Genomic DNA, 19,690 nt, shown 5'->3' with positions numbered 1-19,690 from the left:
GAGAAGTGGCACAGGGCTTATAGCCATGAGGGCTCAGATCTTGGTGGACCAAATCTTGGCTTGCAGGGGCATAAAGCAGAGATCCTAGCCAGGGTCCCTGCCCATCTGTAGAGCCCATCTGATGACATTACATGGCTAGGGACTTTGGCTGGCCTCATGGCTCACTTGGATCCGCAGCCAAAAAGCCAGGCCAGGTGTGGAGCCCATACATGGTGCCACACAGGCAAGGAAGCAAATTTGCAGCCCTGCACATTAGCTGAGCATAGCCTTCAATCCTGTGCCTCCAATAGCAAGACCACAAACACTCAGCAGCAAAGAGTATTTCCCACAGCCTTCTTGGACAGGGAACCATACAGACCAATAGAACAGAAGAGAGAGCCCAGAAATGAACTATTAAACTAATAAAAACAAAAGCAAAAACAAAAACCCCACACACCCAAAATGATGTCACTTAGGCCAAGTCACCACACTGGAGCTTAATTCCTAACCTAATTGCAGTTCCAACTTTCCCCCCAGAAATATAGTCTTAACTGATCATTAAGGAATTTCCTTGTCAGCACTAATATAGTAATCTGTCACATACATCCTTTTCACTCCTCCACAGGAAGATGGGGTAATCCATCTAATGAGACTCTTTTGTCCCCAAAGGAAGGTTTCCTGATCTAAAATATTTTTTTTTTCTGTTTATAACTTCCTTCCCTTGTGGGACACTTGAGTGGCTCGGTCAGTTGAGTGTCCAGCTCTTGATCTCAGGATTGTGGGCTCAAGCCCCACCTTGGGCTCCATGCTGGGCATAAAACCTACTTAAAAAACAAACAAGCCAAAAAAAAAACAACAACAACTCTTTCCCTTTCTATAGCTCTTTGGAGGCCGCCTCCATTTATTAGCTGGGATGCTGTCCAATTCATGAACCATTTAATAAAGCTAAATAGACTTTCAAGTTTACTCGGTTGAATTTTTTAAGTTTATTTATTTATTTAGAGAGAATGTGTGTGAGTGGAGGAGGAACAGAGAGGGAGAGAGAGAGAATCCCAAGCAGGCTCAATGCTGTTAGTGAGGAGCCCGATTGGGTGGTTTGATCTGACCAACTATAAGACCATGACTGAAGCCAAAATCGAGTCAGACACTCAACACACTGAGCCACCTAAGCTCCCCTCAGTTGAATTTTGTCAACAAATTCCACACATGTATGATCAGATGATTTTTGATAAGGATGCCAATATTTCACAATGGTGAAAAGACTAGTTTTTTTCAAAAAATTGTGCTGAGAAAACCAGATATTCATATGAAAAATAATGAAATTGGACTTTTATATTAAACTGCCCACAAATACTAATGCAAAATGAATTAAAATTGATTAAAAATTTAAACATAAGACTTGAAACTATGAAATTCCTAGGGAAAAACTTCACAATTTAGGCAATGATTTATTGGCTATGACACGGAAAGCACAAGCAACAAAAATTAAATAAACAGGGACACTAAATCAAACTAAAAAATCTTCTGTACAACAAAGAAACAACAGACTAAAAAAGCAACTTATGGGGTTGGAGAAAATATTTACAAATAATATGCATATGATTAAGGATTAGTAATCAAAATATATTTAAAAAAATAGCTACAACTCAATAACCTAGTTTAAAAATAAATGAATTGAAATGTGAGCAAATGACTTAAATAGACATTTCTCCAAAGAAAACTTTTTTTTTCCTTTTCAATTTTTTACTTAAATTCTAGTTAGTTAACATAAAGTATCGGTTTTAGGAGTAGAATTCAGTGATCCATCACCTACATGCAACACCCAGTGCTCACCACAACAAGTTCTCTCCTTAATACTCATCACCCATCTAGCCCATCCTCCTCACCTCCCTTCATCAACCGTCATTTTGTTCTCTATCTTTAAGAGTCTCATATGTTTGTTTCCTTATCTCTCTCTCTTTTTTTATCCCATACGTTGATCAGTTTTGTTACTTAAATTACACAGATGAGTGAAATCACATGGTATTTTTCTTTCTCTGAATGACTTATTTTGCTTAGCTTAATACATTCTAGCTCTATCCAAATCATTGCAAATGGGAAGCTTTCATTCTTTTTGATGGCTGGGTAATATTCCAGTGTATATATATCACATTTTCTTATTCATTCATCAGTCCACTGACATCCAAAGAAATCTTCTAAATGGTCAACAGGTATATGAGAAGATACTCAACATCACTAATTATCAGAAAAATTAAATCAAAACCACAATGAGATATCACCTCACTCTTGTTAGGCTGGCAATTGTTAAAAAAAAAAAAACTTAAACGAAAAAGGTTAAGTGATGTGGAAAAACTGAAACTTTTTTCCTTAGCTACATAAAATTTTTTAAAGTTTTTATTTAAATTACAGTTTAGATTACAGATTAACATACAGCATAATAGGGGCGCCTGAGTGGCTTAGTCGGTTGAGCGTCTGACTTTCGCTTAGGTCATGATCTCGCGGTTCTGGGTTTGGTCCCCGCGTCGGGCTCTGTGCTGACTGCCAGCTCAGAGCCTGGAGCCTGTTTCAGTCTGTGACTCCCTCTCTCTCTGACCCTCCCCTGCTCACGCTGTCTCTCTCTCTCTCTCTCTCCTAGAAATAAATAAAACATTAAAAAAAAACATACAGCATAATATTAGTTTCAGTATACAATATAAAACTGAAACTTTTTTCAAAGCTTATGTTAGAGAGTGCAAGTGGTTGAAGTGGGGAGAGAGAGAAACAGAGACAAAAACAGACAGAGAGAGAGAGGGGGAGAAGATCCCAAGAAGGCTCTGCACTGTCAGTGCAAAGCCCAATGCTAGGCTTGAACCCACAAACCATGATCATGACCTGAAATGAAGTGGGGTGCTTAACTGAGTCACCCAGGCACCCCTGAAACTGAAACTTTTATACAACTATTGTTTGGAATATACAATAGTGTCACTATGGAAAACCAAATGACAGTTTCTTTAAACAATTATAAATTTAATTATCATATAATCTAGCAATTCCCTTCTAGGCATAAACACAAAAGCAGTAAAAGCAGGTCTTGAATACATGTTTGTACACCCATGTTTCATTATTCACAACAACCAAGATAGAAAAACAGTCTGAGTGTCCATCAATATATGAATAGATTTTAAAAATGTGGTATATACATAAAATGGAATAGTATTTGGATTTTAAAATTTTGCCATATATGATAACACAAATGAACTGAAAAGACATTATACTAAATGGAAGAAGCCAGTCATAGAAGAACACTTATATGAGCTATTTAACATGATAAGTCATACTCTTGATCCCAGGGTCTGAGTTCAAACCCCACATTGGGCATAGAGCTTACATTTTTTTAAAAAATGATCACTCATAGAAACAGAGAGTAAATGGTGTTGTCAGGAATTGGAAGAGAGAGAATAGTGAATTGCTGTACAGTTGGTATAATGTTTTAGTTATGCAAGATAAGTAAGTTCTAGAGATCTGCTGTACATTAATTAAAAGTACTGTATTGGGCACTGAATTTTTAAAAAATTTAATGTTTTATTTATTTCTGAGAGAGAGAGAGTGTGTGTGTGTGTGTAGGGGAGGGTCAGAGAGAGAGGGAGACACAGAATCCGAAGCAGGCTCCGGGCTCTGAGCTGTCAGCACAGAGTCTGACGCAGGGCTCGGACCCATGAACCATGAGATCATGACCTGAGCCAAAGTCGGATGTTTAACCGACTGAGCCACCCAGATGCCCCTAAAATTTTTTAGAGAATAATTCTCATGTTAAGTTTATTACTACAGTAAAATAAATAAATAAATAAATAAATAAATAAATAAATAAACTAAAATAAAATAGGGCAAAACATTCTATGTGATTATTTTAAAAATCTAAATTAAAAAAATGCATGCATACAATATGCAACCTACAACACAGCAGAAATGTATTTTACTTTCATAATTCTGGAAGCAAGCTTAGATACCTTTTTGAAATGTGAAAATATTGCCTTCAAGGGGGATTAACATTTTAAGGACACAGAGAAGTTTTGATACTACAAAACCTTAATATTAATACTAAGAAAACTCTTATTTAAAGATAATTGCAAATCCAGCAGACTATTGAAAAAAATAAAGAAATTACCCTTTTGTTCAAAGGTTTTTGACTTCATGATCAGGATAATTTTCTTCATTAACAGCTTTCTTTTGTACTTTCTGTATCAAACAATGTATTTGCAAATCCTATTTTTCTCATGCCTTCTTGCCAAAGCTATTATAACTGATATTCTGGTAGGAACCCAGATTTTTCTATATGTAAAATCTAGGTTGTCTGTAGCCTACAACCAACCATGTGAATTTGATCCAGAGAATAATAGAAGATGATGCTGTAGAGAGGCACCTGGGTGGCTCAGTCAGTTAAGCTTCCAACCCTTGACCTCAGCTCAGGTCATGATCTCATGTCTCTCTCTCTCTCCCCCTTGCCCACTTGCACTCTCTCAAAATAAATAAACTTAAAAATAAATTAAAATGTTTTCAATGAAATAAGGTGAATATAGAAGAATATTGGTGAATACTTATTTTTTAATGGTTATTCTTATTTGTGTGTGTGTGTGTGTGTGTGTGCGTGTGTGTGTGTGAGAGAGAGAGAGAGAGAGAGAGACAGGAAGAGCAAGTAGGGCAGGGAGTAGAGAGGGATGGAGACACAGAATCAGAAGCAGGCTCCAGGTCCTGAGCTGTCAGCACAGAGCCCGACCCGGAGCTTGAACTCACGAACCATGAGATCATGACCTGGGCTGAAGTCAGACATTCAACTACTGAGCCACCCAGGCACCCTGGTGAATATCCCTTAAACGTGGGCTAAAGTCCAACTACAAAAATTTGTGATAATCCTTTCCCCAAGCTGGGCTTTCATCAGCTCATGACCAACTCCCATGGTGTGGAAAGTCTTTGTAATAAGTAAGGTGTTCAAAAGCAAAGCAAGTCAGTTTCACCTTCTCTGAAGCTCTCTGAAGGGTGATGATGACAGCAACATGGGAAGAATGTAATGAAAGCATCGTTTTACAGTGTATAAGAAAAGAACATATCAAGAAAAACACTATTAAAAATACAGTATGTCATAAAGATAGCATAATGTTCCCCTATTGCAAGAAAATATAAATATTTATCTAAACAGCTATTCAACTTTCTGTGGAAGTGATGAATTTATGTTTAATATATACTGATTGGCATGTAGTTTTATAACAGAAAGCTCCACTTTGATAGACATCAGTCTGCCCCTCTGCACACTTTTGATAAGGACACCAAGAAAACAAACTAATATGGCTGGAGATTTTCTTTCAATCCTGTTCTAGGACAATTTATTGTTTCATGGTCTTTCCTTCAGCTCACTGAGGCATATTCTGCAGGGCGAAGATATTCTGAAGACAATAAATTAGAAGGAGGAGAAATCCCTCTAGAATGCTCCTTTGTACAAATTCATCCCTTGAACTAATTACCTATAAGACATAGTGACATTTCAGAGGATCCGAGAGGACACATCACAGGAGGCCCCTCCAGTGTAAGCAAGTTCTCCCTCATGGCTGAACTTGTGTTAATACTATGTCTCTCTCTGTTGAATGCCAGAAGTTCTGAAGAGAATCTGCCTTTTTCCAACCCAGGTGTCATCATTCTGGCCAGCTCCTTCCCTTTCTACACCTCTTCCTTCTTCACCTCACAGTAGAATGGGTAGGAGAGACCAGGTTATGTTAGAGCATTTCTATTAGCACCCATTTCTCTTCAAGTGATTTTCAAAGGATTAGAAAGAAGATTATCTCACTTACCCAATGAGGGTGTGTTATTCTTGGTAATAAGAAGGAACACATAGTACCACAAATAATAATATTAGGAAGATAGTACAATCAAACCTAATTATGGCCTCCTTATCACCATCACCACAGTAATTTTCAGAGCCACGAACATGCTAAGACTCAAAAAACCATATATTTCAAGAAGCCCATGACAAAGAAAAAGACAAGAGAAAAGACAAAGAAAAATAACTATCCAAGCATGTATTGGGCCTTTAGTAGGCATCAAACATTGCATAAGACATTAGAGAGAAAACATTAAGAGCACCGGATGTAAAACTTCTGTCACTTCATAACTTACATTATGGCAGGGATAAATGTCTTAGGAAAAAATAAAATTTGAACCAAATCTAGAATGTTGAGTAGAATTTAAGAAAAGAAATAGAAAGACATTAGTATCACAGATGAAAGACACATTATTTACCAGAGAACTCAGGCACCCGTGACTACAAGCAAATGTTAAATAAGTAAACAAGATCAGCCTAACATAAGCATTTATGTGGAACTCTAGTGAAAATGGAATGAAATTGACATTATGGAAGCAGATATTTCATTCTGGGTAATTCCAGAATCTAGCTCTCCCTTTATACATTTATTATTAAATACCTGATACAGGACAAAACTAGCTTATGTGCTGAGGAAACAAGTGACCTAAACATAGGTCAGGCTTCTAAAATGTTCACAGGGCAGGATAGGCCGGCAAGTTCCTGCAATGGCAGAAGAATAGGAGGTTGAATATGGACACAAAGAAAAAGAGATCTTGGGACATTTCATCGAGGAAATGATGCTTGATTCAGGCTGTAAAGGATAAATAGAACTCCAGCAGGTGAATGTAGGAGAAAAAGAACCAACATGTGCAAAGGAACAGAAGAAGGAGCTTGTGTTTTTCAAACATAATGAAGAGCGTGAGGTTGGTGAGAGAGAAAGGATATATGACATTTAGCCAGAATAGATAGGACTGTGTGTCACACATTGGCACACTTCAAATGAAGGGTTTCTGAGGATTAAAGCAATAGAGAAGAAAAAATCATTGCAATTTCTGACTATTACTCAAGGATAATGTTACTCATTATCCCAAGGAATATTACTTGGGAAGAATAGCATGAAGGGTGGATTAGGCTGATTGTTATTTATAACAATCTGTTATAAATAAGAAGTCTCACATTATAGCAACAAGGGGATCCAGTGGACATTTTAATTCATTCTTGAATTTCATGATGAATTCTTCTTTTTGTGATATTCTCAAAAATTTGTGATCCAACAAAATTACTTTCAATGGTGTTGTTGTATGGAGAAAAACTTTTTTGAAGTTTCTTTTATCCAAATTTAACCCCTCTCTAACATTCCCATAGTTGATATAGTTTTCCTCCTGAAAAAAAAAATGAGTGTATATTTCCTTCTCTTTCAAGTGAGAACCCATTGAAGGAAGGATCTTATCCTATATAACAATATCTGTACTGATAATAGGAAATCCTTCAAATATATTTTTCTATAACGCATTTAGATTCCAATTCAACCTCCCTCTCAAATACCCCAGTGCATCAATGACCCAATTTTCAAATGCTGCCTTAATAAACACACAAAACAGATGTGGTTTTGGCAGCACAGAAGGCATGTGACTTTAGATTTTTATAATCTGGATCATAAACCCATTAATGAAGCCAACTCGTTAGGTTTTCTCATAATTTCTCCACTGTTCTTTTTATTGTCAGTATATCATTAAGGACCCTCAGAATTTTTCATGAGTGACATTTTCCAAGTTCCTCTTATCCTATAATGTGACATTGAAGTTTTAAGCAGAACCCTATTTAAGTGCTATATTTATTCAGAGTCTTCTTTTTGCCTATTGAGATAAGATGGACTAGGTATCCCTGCCAGTTTTGCATCACCATAGATTTGCATTTTTGTGTGTGTGAGGCAGAGGAGAGTGAATGGGTCAGGCAACTGGGGTCCAAGTGTAAACCCTGGCTTTATCCTGTAACAGTGCTAATTTTTCCTGCAGGTTTCATAATCTCCCTGTGCCTCAGTTTCCTTTACATTTATTACTTATGTTTAGCATTTATTTAGCAACAATTTATTGTGTGCAAATACTGTGTAAATTAAGTGTGATAATCCTCAATCTGGAGACCAGGAAATGAAGACTTAGATGAAAGCTAACTAAATTGTAGAAGACTCTATGGTTGTTAAAATATGGCTAGCAGGATTTGAACCATGACAACAAACTTCTGCTCTTCCCATACAGTTTATTCTGTACTGTTGTGTTTTTCTTTCCATTTGCTTATTATTATCACTTAGTAAAATAATCATTTTGAAAATGGATAAATCATTTATTTCAGTATACCTCCTATTCCCATACATACTTTTAGGGCATTTGATCTTACCCAAGCCCTGAAAGGCAAGCATTATTGTTTGCATTATCATGAAGGAAGGCTGAAGCTCAAAGTGCTAATGTTTCTCGCTCAAAGTTCTCAGTTCACTCAGTTCCTCATTCTCAGAATAGTGGCTGGCAGAATGTGGATTCAGAAATATTTACTACAGTTATATGCTCATCACCCAAAACATCCAAAACCCCATTTCCTGAATCATGTTATTTTTTCATGTTTTATTAAAATTAACCTATATTTTGGGGCACCTGGGTGGCTCAGCTGATTAAGTGTCCAACTTCGGCTCAGGTCATGACCTCATAGTTTATGAATTTGAGCCCCACGTCCAGCCTTGCTGCTGTCAGCCCAGAGCCAGCTTCAGATCCTCTGTTCCCCTGTCTTTGAAACTCTCCCCTCTCTTTCTCAAAAACAAACATTTAAAAAATATTAACCTACATTTGCTACTACTGACCACACTGTCTTAAAATGCTTACAAGAAAAAAAGTGTTTTTAAATAAATAGAATGATCTTCTTCAGATATTTCCAGGGTTTATCATAACATTTAATGATATTAAATCTCAGGATTCTGCTTTCTCTCCCTCTGAAACTTGGCATTACAGTTGCCTCTCTTATCTGGTGATACTTTTTCTGATATTCAAGAACTGTCCACAACTGAGAGCATGTGCAAGATAATTAGATATACTGTGCTGTAATATCTATGAATTTAAAGAATTAAACATATGTCAAAATGCAAGGTATTCATGCTTAGCTGCTTGACAATATGGTGCTGAAATAGTCCTTACTTTATCATTTTTTTCTAAATTAGACTGATTGTATTTAGCAATGATTCCATTATACCCTTGTCTATTTTCATTTCAAGCATAAATAGAAACAATACTATAAGTTTTAGAATTTTCCAAAATCTTAACTTGTTTTTCACTTTCCAGGCTTCATTAAAGTTTTTGTTCACCTTCCTGGTATTTATTTTGTTAAACCCAGTTTATTTGTACTCTTATCTTTTGTGGAATAAAGTGTCCTTCAAATTTTGCAGCTTATGAAAGTATTTTCTGTGTAGCCAAACTGTGAATTCTATAGTAAAAGACAAAAAACAAAACAAACAAACAAAACCAAAACAAACCTGAGAAGAAAAGGATAAAAGAAAGAATAAGGAGAGGAGAAGGGACAAAATAATAAAGTTGAAGATGTAATATTTAGAAAAAGTTAATTTGCTCCTTGCATAAGGCTAATTTTCACATGGAAAAGTAAAGTACTATGGGAAAAACAAACAATTATGATAATAGTACAATTACCAATGAGATACATTGACCATGATTGTAAAAAGTTATCTGCTCTGTATATTGGGAATTGCTTTTTGTTCGGGCAATCTTTGAAACTTCTAAGCAAGGAAAATGAAAGCTGCTTCTTTAAGACATTGCCTTGATCAAGATCCAAAAACAAAAAAATCTTATTCTCCACAGAAGTGGGAGAGGCAAAGAAATTCTCTATAGTTATAATTAGTTAGTTTATCTTCTAAAAAGCAAAATAAATAAAAGTAGAGGGGACATTGTTATGTGACAACCCTGTATTATGACCCATCCTAGTAAATTTTTGCAATATAAAATAAAAATTAGGTAGTATGAGAAGTACAAATATTTGTGAGAGGAATGTATTGGAGTAATGTGGTACTTGGGGTTTTTAAGCTACAGTACTCTGTAACTGACTCTGTGGCCTATTTGGGGAATAAATAACTCCAAATTGTTGAAGGATAAAACAATCACGATTGCATGGGCATGATAAAGGAATTGAGGGGAATAGCTCACCTACAACTGAGTAATGGTGAGCTGAGTTTGGGAAGTGCTAAGTTTAAGATATTGGTGTAGCACTCCGGAAAAAAAATCTCCTAAAAGAGGTAAGTATTTGAGAGAAAAACGAAATTATGCATTTTGAAAATTCATAGCCTATAGAAAAGAGATGACACCATTTTGGAAAGAATGTGGGGGAACGCAGAGGAAAATTTAAAAGATGAGATTTTTAAAAGAAGAAAAAGATGAAACAAGGAAGAAAGAGAAAACAGAATAAGAAGAAAATAAAATTAGTCAAAACTAGGAAGACATGAGTTAGATGAAAAACAAAGGGAGCCAAGAGGCTGATGGCCTCTTCCCCAAAGAAAGAGTCTATAGTGTTACATAGCTGGAACAGCCCTCCAGCTTCTATCCTGTCTATCCAAGCATCCAAGTATCCTTAATTTAACTGGACTAAAAGGAAACATTATGTAGTAATTCCTTTAAAACTTTTCTGAGAGAAATGTGCCACATTCAAAAGATTGAAATCCCCATTCTTGACGACATGATAGCAGTGTGTTTTATGAATCAACTAGGAGTGAGAAACAGGGATGCAGGAAGAGAGAGACAGACAGACAGACACCCACAGAATGAGAGAGAGACTAAGAGAGGATAAGTGAAAAGAGAGGAGAGAGAAGAGAAAGGAAGAGAGAAGGAGGGAGAGTAGGTATAGATATAGATATAGATTAGATATAGATAATAATACCTAACACTTATATAGACCTTATTGTGTGATAGATAAAGATGATAATGATGATGATGATGATGATGATGATGACTATAGAGATGATAGATAGATATTGGGTTGATAGATGATGATAGACATATACATGGATGATGAATGGATATATATTATAGATAGGTTATAGATAGATGACAAATAGATGATGATAGATGATGGATTAGATTAGGATAGATAGATAGATAGATAGATAGATAGATAGATAGATAGATAGATTGATAGATTGATAGATTGATAGATTAGATAGATAAATAGATAGATGATAGATAGATGACTGACAGATAGATATAGACAGACTTAGTTCTATAAAAATTCTTTTAAGATTTTCAAATAACCATATAAGTTAAGGACTATTTTTATTCTCACTTTTTAAATGAGGAAACTAAAATGTGGAGAGGTTAAGTGACCTGGCCATGTCCACAAGTGATTGAGACTCAACCTCAGCATTCACTGCACTCAACCACTACACTATACAACAAAAACGTTGAGGAGAAAGAGAGAATGTTAACCTAAGTGAGCTGAAAAAAGAAATCAGATAGTGCTCCCTTTAACTTTTTTCTTTTTTTGAAAAATTCAAAAGGATTGAAAGGATTTAAAAGATTGGATGCCACTTTTATGACATGAGAGAAATATGTCATAAAGACTGAGGTTGACATTGCTCAATGAAGAGTTTCTCACCATATCTAGGATATTTCAAATCTATGCCTACTTTAGTAGCAACTGTGAAGGCAGCATTTATACAGAATCAGCCCAATCGTCTAAGAAATTGTCATAACAATTATGAGGATTATTCCCTAATTGAAGGTTTCAAGATGTTCTTTCTTGAAAGATAAAAGTCATGCTAAGTCTCTAAACTGTGTCTCTCTCCTTCCAGCCATGCATAAGGTGGGTGCCATTGAAGGAGAAAATGTGAGTTTCCCCAGCACAATTGTGTTGCTGAGCTTCTCAGATTATCCATGATTAGAAATGCCCCTCTTTGGAGTGGTCCTGGCCTCTTACATCCTCACCCTGATGGGAAACAGCTCCATCATCTTTCTTTCCATGGTGGAGCCTAAACTCCAGACCCCCATGTATTTCTTCCTGAACAATCTCTCTGTGTTGGAACTTTGTGTCACCTGCACCGTTGTTCCCCAGCTCCTGGGCAACTTCTGAGGCCCAGAGAAGACAATTGCTTCCTGGGGCTGCATCACCCAGGCCTACCTCTTCCACTGGATAGGATGTACTGAATGCGCCCTGCTGGCAGTAGTGGCTTTTGATCGCTATGTGGCTATCTGCTGCCCCCTCAGGTACACTCTCATCATGAGGCCCTGGGCGTTTGTTCAACTGGCAACTGCTGCCTGGTCCAGTGGCCTGGCTAATTCAGTACTTCAAGCTATGCTTACTCTCCAGCTCCACCACTGTGGTCACCACACACTTGACCACTTCTTCTGTGAAGTGCCTGTTCTGATCAAGTTGGCCTGTGGTGACACCACTGCTAATGAGCTGTCCCTGGCCGTGGGAGCCATCCCTTTTGCACGATGGCTCCTCTGCTTGTGCTAATCTCCTACACATTCATTGCCAAGGCTGTGTTGAAGTTACCTTCACCTGATGGAAGGTACAAGGCACTCAGCACTTGCAGCTCCCACTTGGCGGTTGTGATCATGTACTTTGGACGAGCCATCTACATGTACCTCCAGCCCCCTGCCAATAGCACCCAGGCCAAGTTCAAGTCCTTCTTCTACTGTGTTATCACCCCACTGCTCAACCCACTCATCTACACCCTGAGAAACAAGGATGTGAAGAGAGCATGGAAAAGGATTCTACAAACCCAGAGTGAGGTAAAATCCTAAAAAGGATAGAAGTCATAAAAGGCCAGATAGTCTCTGCCTGTCTGCTGGGCCAACCCCATGCACAACTCAGTAAACACTGGCAGTTGTCTTTCCAAATGAGTGTCCATGAGCTCCAAGGAAAGAGTTCCCATTTGTCAACAACAACCACCCTGATGACTCAAGAAACTCTTCTGACTAGAAAGTGCTCTGTTCTGAAATCTCAAGTACAGCAATCCTACTCCTTTTTAACACTTCCTAAATGTCTTGTTCTCAGTGGAATGAGTCCACAAATCTGTAGGAGGATAAGCAACACCATATTTTGAAATTACTCTCTTTCTCTTAATGCTTATTTATTTAGAGAGTATGTATGAGAGAGCGAAGAAAAGGCAAACACAGAGGGAGAGAGAGAATCCCAAGCAGGCTCCATGCGGTCACCACAGAGGCTGACTTGGGGCTCTACCTCACAAACCATAAGAGCAAGACCTGAGCTGAAATCAAGAGTCAGATGCTTAACCAACTCACCCACCCAGTCAACTCTCAAATTCCTTTCTATAAGAGCTCCCCTTCACCAGATAGCGTACAAGAAAATTTTCTGGAAAATTTTTGTAAAGATCCTAACAATAGTTTTATTTTTTAAAATAGTTTATTATCAAGTTGGTTTCCATATAACACCCAGTGCTCATCACAACAAGTGCCCTCCTCGGTGCCCATCACCCCCTTCCCTCTCCCCCACCTCCATCAGCCCTCAGTTTGTTCTCAGCATTCAAGAATCTCTCAGAATTTGCCTCCCTCCCTCTCCCCAACTATTTTTCCCCTTCTTCTCCCCCCGTGATACTCTGATAAGTTCCTCCTAATCCTCCTATAAGTGCAAACATATGGCATCTGTCCTTCTCTGCTTGACTTATTTCACTTAGCATAATACCCTCAAGTTCCATCCATGTTGCTACACATGGCCAGATTTCATTCTTTCTCATTGCCATGTAGTATTCCATTGTATAGATAAACCACGTCTTCTTGATCCATTAATCAGTAGAGGGACACTTGGGCTCTTTCCATGTTTTGGCTATTGTTGAGAGTGCTGCTATGAACATTGGGGTACATGTGCCCCTATGCATCAGCACTCCTGTATTCCTTGGGTAAATTCCTAGCGGTGCTATTGCTGGGTCATAGGGGAGTTCTATTAATTTTTTGAGGAACCTCCACACTGTTTTCCAGAGTGGCCGCGTTCCCACCAACAGTGTAGGAGGGTGCCCATTTCTCCACATCCTCGCCAGCATCTAGAGTCTCCTGATTTGCTCATTTTAGCCACTCTGACCAGCGTGAGGTGGTATCTCAGTGTGGTTATGATTTGTATTTCCCTGATGATGAGGGATGCTGAGCATCCTTTCATGTGTCTGTTGGCCATCTGGATGTCCTCTTTGGAAAAGTCTCTGTTCATGTCTTCTGCCCATTTCTTCACTGGATTATTTGTCCTTTGGGTGTGGAGTTTGGTGAGTTCCTTATAGATGTTGGATACTCGCCCTTTGTGTGATATGTGATTTGCAACAATCTTTTCCCATTCTGTCAGTTGCCTATTACTTTTATGGATTGTTTCCTTTGCCGTGCAGAAGCTTTTAACCTTGATGAGGTCCCAATCATTTACTTTTGCTCTTGATTCCCTTGTCTTTGGGGATGTGTCAAGTAAGAAATCGCTGGGGATGAGGTCAAGGAGGTTGTTTCCTGCTCTCTCCTCTAGGATTTTGATGGTTTCCTGTCTCACATTCAGGTCCTTTATCCATTTTGAGTTTGTTTTTCTCTATGGTGAGGGAAAATGATCTAGTTTTATCCTTTTTGAAAAAATTATCAAATGCTTGTTCTTATCTATTAAGGTGAACAAAGAGTTTTCCTCTATTATTCTGTTAATTTCGTAAACTACATTGTTTGATTTGCTTATCTTTATCTTATTTATTTATTTATTTTCATTTTTGTTCCTTAAATAGTTTATTGTCAAGTTGGTTTACATATAACACCCAGTTCTCATCCCAACAAGTGACCTCCTCCATGCCCATGACCCCCTTTCACCTCTCCCCTCGCAGTCCTCAGTTTGTTCTCAGCATTCAAGAGTCTCTGGTGGTTTGCCTCCTTCCCTCTCCCCAACTACTTTCCCCCTCTTCTCCCGCTTCGTCCTCCGATAACTTCCTCTTAATACACCTATATGTGCAAACATATGGTATTTGTCCTTCTCTGCCTGATGTATTTCGCTCAGCATAACACCCTTTAGGTCCATTCATGTTGCTACAAATGACCAGAGTTTCCTTCTTCTACATGAAGCTGTTGAGTTCTCCCAGCACCATCTGTTAAAGAGGCTGTCATTTTTCCACTGGATACTCTTTCCCGCTTTGTCAAAGATTAATTGGCCATACATGTGGGTCCAATTCTGAGTTCTCAATTCTATTCCATTGGTCTATGTGTCTGTTTTTGTGCCAATACCATACTGTCTTGATGATGACAGCTTTGTAGTAGAGGCTAAAGTCTGGGATGGTGATGCCTCCCGTGTTGGTTTTCTTTTTCAATATTACTTTGGCTATTCGGGGTCTTTTGTGGTTCCATACAAATTTTAGGATAGTTTGTTCTAGTTTTGAAACAATGTTGGTGCAATTTTGATTGGGATTGCATTGAATGTGTGGATTGCTTTGGGTAGTAATGACATTTTAACTCTATTTATTCTTCCAATCCATGAGCATGGAATGTTTTTCCATTTCTTTGTGTCTTCTTCAATTTCCTTCATAAGTTCTCTATAGTTTTCATCATCCAGATCTCTTATATCTTTGGTTAGGTTTATTCCTAGGTATTTTATGGTTTTCTGTGCAATTGTGAGTGGGATCAGTGTCTTGGTTTCTCTTTCTGTTGCTTAATTATTGGTGTATAAAATTCAACCAACTTCTGTACGTTGATTTTGTACCCTGCAACTTTCCTGAATTCTTGGATCAGTTCTAGTAGGCTTCTGGTGGAGTCTGTCAGGTTTTCTATGTAGAGTATCATGTCGTCTGCGAAAAGTGAAAGTTTGACTTCTTCTTTGCCAATTCTGATGCCTTTTATTTCCTTTTGTTGTCTTATTGCTGATGCTAGGACTTCCAGCACTATGTTAAACAACAGTGGTGAGTGTGGACATCCCTGTCATGTTCTCTATTTCAGCGGGAAAGCTCTCCGTTTTTCCTCATTGAGGATGATGTTAGCTGAGGGCTTCTCATAGATGGCTTTTATGATGTTTAAGTAAGTTCCTTCTATCCTGACTTTCTCGAGGGTCTTTATTAAGAAGTGATGCTGTATTTGTCAAATGCTTTTTCTGCATCTATCAACAGGATCATATGGTTTTTATCTTTTCTTTTGTTAATGTGATGTATCACATTGATTTCATTTGCAAATATTGAACCAGCCCTGTAACCCAGGAATGAATCCCACTTGATTGTGGTAGATAATTCTTTTTATGTGCTGTTGAATTTGATTTGCAAGTATCTTGTTGAGGATTTTTGCATCCGATTTATCAAGGATATTGGCCTATAGTTCTCTTTTATTGCTGAGTCTCTGTCTGGCTTGGGAATCAAAGTGATGCTCACTTCATAGAATGAGTCCAGAAGTTTTCCTTCAATTTCTATTTTTTGGAATAGCTTGAGAAGAATGGGTATTAATTCTGTTTTAAATCTCTGGTAGAATTCCCCAGGGAAGCCATCACATCCAGGGCTCTTATTTGTTAGATTTTTGATAACTGACTCAAAATTTTCACTCATTATGGGTCTGTTCAGATTTTCTATCTCTTCCTGTGTGAGTTTTGGTAGTGAGTGTGTGTTTTGGAATTTGTCCATTTCTTCTAAGTTGTCCAATTTGTTGGCATATAGTGTTTCATATTATTCCCTGATAATTGCTTGTGTTTCTGAGGGGTTGGTTGTCATAAGTCCATTTTCATTCATGATTTTGTCTATTTGAGTGCTCTCTCTTTTCTTTTTGAGAAGTCAGGCTAAAGGTTTGTCAATTTTGTTAATTTTTTCAAAAAACTAGCTCTTGGTTTCATTGATCTGTTCAACTGTGGGGTTTTTTTGTTTCTATATTGTTTATTTCTGCCCTGATTTTTATTATTTATCTTCTCCTACTAGGATTGGGGTTCTCTTGTTGCTGTCCTAGTTCTTTAGGTGCCCGGTTAGATTTTCTACTTGCGGTTTTTCTAATTTCTTGAAATAGGCCTGGAGTGCAATGTACTTTCTTCTTAGGACTGTCTTTGCCACATCCCATAGAGTTGGATTGTTGTGTTTTCATTTTCATTTGTTTCCATATATTTTTAAATTTCTTCTCTAATTGCCTGATTTGCCCATTAGTTCTTTAGTAGGGTGTTCTTTAATCTCCATGTTTTTGGAGGTTTTCCAGACTTGTTCCTGTGATTGATTGCCAGTTTCATAGCATTGTGATCTGAAAGTGTGCATGGTATGATCTCAATTTTTTTTTATATATATTGAGGGCTGCTTTATGTCCCAGTATGTGATCTATCTTGGGGAATGTGCCATGTGCACTTGAGAAGAAAGTGAATTCCCTGGCCTCAGGATGCAGAGTTCTGAATATATCTGTCAGATCCATCTGGTCCAATGAGTCATTCAAGTCTATTGTTTCTTTAGTGATTTTCTGTCTGGTTGATCTATCCATTGCTCTAAGTGGAGTATTAAAGTCCCCTACTATTAGCACATTCTTATCTATATGATTGTTTCTGTTTGTGATTAATTGTTTTAAGTATTTAGGTGCTCCCATATTCGGTGCATAGACATTTATATTTGTTAGTTCTTCCTGATGGATAGACCCTGTAATTATTATACAATGCCCTTCTTTATCCCTTGTTATTGTCTTTACTTTAAAGTCCAGTTTGTCTGATATAAGTATAGCTACTCCAGCTTTCTTTTGACTTCCAGTAGCATGATAGATATTTTTCTATCCCCTTACTTTCAATCTGAAGGTGTCCTCAGGCCTAAAATAAGTCTCTTGTAGACAGCAAATAGATGGATTTTTTTAAATCCATTTTGCTACCCTATGTCTTTTGATTTGAGCATGCAGCCCATTTACATTCAGTGTTATTATTGAAAAATATGGGTTTAGAGTCATTGTGTGCTTTGTGGGATTTATGCTTGTGTTGGTGTCTCTGCTACCTTGCATTTCTTGCAACATTTCCCTCATAGAGTCCCCCTCAGGATTTCTTGTAGGGCTGGTTTAGTGGTGACAAATTCTTTCAATTTTTGTTTATTTGGAAAGACTTTTATTTCTCCTTCTATTCTGAATGACAGGCTTGCTAGATAGAGGATTCTTGGCTGCATTTTTTTCTGTTCATCACAATGAAGATCTCATGTCATTCCTTTCTGGCCTGCCAAGTTTCAGTAGATATGTCTGTTATCACTCTGATAGGTTTCCCTTTGTATGTTAGGGTCCTTTTCTCCCTAGCTGCTTTCATAATTCTTTCTTTGTTCTTATATTTTGCCAGTTTCACTATGATATGTCATGCAGAAGATAGATTGAAGTTATGTCTGAGGGGAGTTCTCTGTACCTCTTGGATTTCAATGTCTGTGTCCTTCCCCAGATTGGGGAAGTTCTCTGCTATAGTTTGTTCAAGGACTCCCTCAGTGCCTTTCCTTCTCTCTTCCTCTTTTGTAATTCCTATGATATGGATATTGTTTCATTTGATTGTATCGCTCATTTCTCGAACTCTCCTTTCATGTTTCTGGATCAGTTAATCTCTTTTTCTCAGCCTCATCTTTTTCTACAATTGTGTCTTCTAATTCACCTATTCTCCTCTCTGCCTCTTCCATTCCTGCAATAGACGCCTCTATTTTATTATACATCTCATTTATAGCATTTTTTAATTCATCACAACTATTTTTAACCTCCATAGTTTTTGTAGCAAGTTTCTCTGATGTATTCCATGCCTTTTTCAAGCCCAGTGATTAATGTCATGACTATTGTTCTAAATTCTTGTTCAGTTATGCTACTTATATCTGATTTGAGCAGTTCTTTATCTGTCATTTCTTCCTGGAATTTCTTTAGAGGAGAGTTCTTCCTTTTCGTCATTTTGGTTAGCTTTCTATCTCTTGTTAGTTTTTTAATTTTTAAAAATTTTTTTAAATGTTTTATTTATTTCTGAAAGAGAGACAGAGAAAGCGTGAGCAGGGGAGAGTCAGAGAGAGAGGGAGACACAGAATCTGAAACAGGCTCCAGGCTCTGAGCTAGCTATCAGCACAGAACCTGTCGTGGGGCTTGAACCCATGAATCATGAGATCATGACTTGAGCTGAAGTCGGACGCTTAACTGACTGAGCCACCCAAGTGCCCCTCTCTTGTTAGTTCTAAAAGTTTGTTATGCACTCTGCACCTGCAAGTACTGCTGTATTAAAGAAGGCTTTTTGTCCAGGGCCTGTCCGTTCAGGAAGTGTTCTTTGAATGGCGTCTCTTTGTGTTGAGACTTTGGTTACTTTATTTCCCTACTCATAGTGGTATTTGGGACTCTCCACCATGTGTACTTTGGCTAGTTTCTTGAGGTAGCTCTCAAGAAACATTGGAATTGTCCTTCCTCTCTTCCTCAATCATATGCAGAGCTGGTAGTTGTAGGACATGCCCAGCTCTGAGACTCGTCCATGTCTGGACATCTCCAGATAACACAAAGGCATATGTTGTTATCCTCTGTTTATCCTTCTTCTCCCTTCCTCAAGCAGCTTGCAACTCCCCTAACAAAAATTTTAAATAAGACTTCATTGGATTCATTACATCTCATTCACTAACCAATTTTTATTTATTTGAGAGAGAGAAGAGAGAGAGAGAGAGAGAGAGTGTGTGTGTGTGTGTGTGTGCCTGAACATGGCAGGGACAGGGAGAGAGAGAGAGAGAGAGAGAAGGAGAGAGAGAATTCCAAGCAGACTCTGAGCTATTAGCTCGGAGCCCAATATTGGGCTCTAACTCAGTTTGTAAGTTCAAGACCTGAGCCAAAATCATAACTTAGAGGCTTAACCGACTGAGCTACACAGGAACACCATCATATGAAAATATTATAATCTCTGTAGACTCTGAGTGTCTCAGTTGCTCTCTCCTTTCTCAAATATCTTATCACTCTA

The 19,690-nt window shown here is 37.8% G+C and overlaps 1 pseudogene; it reads left to right on the top strand.

Moving 5' to 3' along the window:
• Nucleotides 1–11,644: 11,644 nt before the first annotated feature.
• On the top strand, nt 11,645–12,597 carry LOC120221410 (annotated as a pseudogene).
• The last annotated feature ends 7,093 nt before the right edge of the window (nt 12,598–19,690 follow it).

Source organism: Hyaena hyaena, unplaced genomic scaffold, assembly GCF_003009895.1.
Source record: "Hyaena hyaena isolate Hyena2069 unplaced genomic scaffold, ASM300989v1 scaffold_790, whole genome shotgun sequence".
NCBI classification, from domain to species: Eukaryota; Metazoa; Chordata; class Mammalia; order Carnivora; family Hyaenidae; genus Hyaena; species Hyaena hyaena.
This window is presented reverse-complemented; position numbering and strand designations above follow the sequence as displayed.